This window comes from Atta colombica, unplaced genomic scaffold, assembly GCF_001594045.1.
Source record: "Atta colombica isolate Treedump-2 unplaced genomic scaffold, Acol1.0 scaffold45, whole genome shotgun sequence".
NCBI lineage: Eukaryota > Metazoa > Arthropoda > Insecta > Hymenoptera > Formicidae > Atta > Atta colombica.
The window spans coordinates 187261-188738 of NW_017259534.1; the positions used below are offsets into that span (position 1 = coordinate 187261).

Consider the following 1478-nt stretch of genomic DNA (forward strand, 5'->3'; position numbering starts at 1 on the left):
TAATATATTAATTTTATAAATTAATATGATAAAAAAATGATAATTTTATTATTATATTTTGATAAAAATAAATCATAAAACGTCATCAATCTCTCAAAATCATTGTAGATGTATGCGAACTATAAACATGATAACGTGACTGAGATAAATATTTATCGTAATACAGTCACTAAAAATAAAATTATCTGTTATATATAATTTAATATTCGATATTGTTAATCTATCAATCAGCTGTTCTGCATTCGACGTCATCAATGAACGCGCGCTAGTCACGATAGCAACTGACTGATACTTTTTAAATGTAGCAGTCGTGCTGCGTGGACTTCCCAGTATTACGTCGGCGGCTGACCACGTCGCATGGACTGCAAATTCACTTCGAAATCGGATTCAGCTGATCTGCGAAACGAAATGTACGGAACTTGGAGTGCTGTGAATGAACTCATGAATGTCGTATGGTGATTGACTGACGACCATATATTTTCCACGACGTCTTATCTTCTATCTCGATCAGGAAATCGATCAAATTCACTTGGCCGGAGAACGTAGAAGCCCTTCGTAATTTTACGTCAGACAGTCAATCGTGAAGCTAGCATCTGCATGTCTATAAGTGCTGCTGAATCACCCGAGAAATTTATCACCATCGTAAAATAAAATAATATAATGTTGTACAAAATAATGCTTATATAATAATAATAATATTATCAGGTGAAGTGAAAGGAAAACATACGACCTTGGCAAACAATACAAAATATCCAGAATGTGGCTAATGCAGATATTCTATTCTATATCATCAAATATGTGACATTACAGGTAATGTAAATTTTAGAATGTTTGATAAAAACGTTTTATATAAATTAATGGAAATTTTTTAATGTTCCGCGACTTCATCCTATATAGAGATTTTGAGAAATTTAACATCATTTAAGACAGAATTCGACATCTTAATTCAAATGAGTAATAGTTTACGAAATTGCACTTGACTGTAACTTTACAAACTTTCGGGATAAGCAAGTTTCCGGGTTAAAAAACAAAAGATAAAACTTTTAATTTTACATTTGTGGAAAAATTTGCCATTACAATATTAAGCGAGTGTTTGACGTTAGAACATAAGATAATAGCAGAAATAATAGAAACATTAGATAATAGTAGAGAAATAACAAAAATTAAACTTATTCCTTTTTTGAATCATTCAAACTATCTTATTTGAATTAGTTCAAAGTCCAAAAGTCTTGCAAAGAATTCTTAATAATAGTACTTAACAATATAATAACTTTGATAGGGCTATTAATTTTATTATGCTTTTTTATCCTTCTTGTGAATCGCGAGCGAGAAAAAAAAACGAGAAGAGCATTCACTACGCATTCTGATAAAAATAATAAAAGTTAATTAATAAATTCTAAATATTAAGTTTATGAATTATAATATAGTAATTATAATATAGTAATATATAGTAATTATAATATATAATATAATTATAA

General features: G+C 28.9%; 1 protein-coding gene across 2 annotated transcripts in view; it reads left to right on the forward strand.

Moving 5' to 3' along the window:
- The first annotated feature begins 334 nt into the window (after positions 1-334).
- Positions 335-1478, forward strand: part of LOC108691322 (sodium-coupled monocarboxylate transporter 2) — a 29836-nt gene continuing 28692 nt past the window's right edge. The window contains exons 1-2 of one of the 2 annotated variants that reach the window (XM_018199009.1): positions 335-410; positions 512-810. The gene's annotated coding sequence lies outside the window, so the exon portion shown is untranslated. Of the gene's footprint in view, positions 811-1478 lie in introns of both variants that reach the window. The other variant, XM_018199007.1, reaches the window with a different exon arrangement.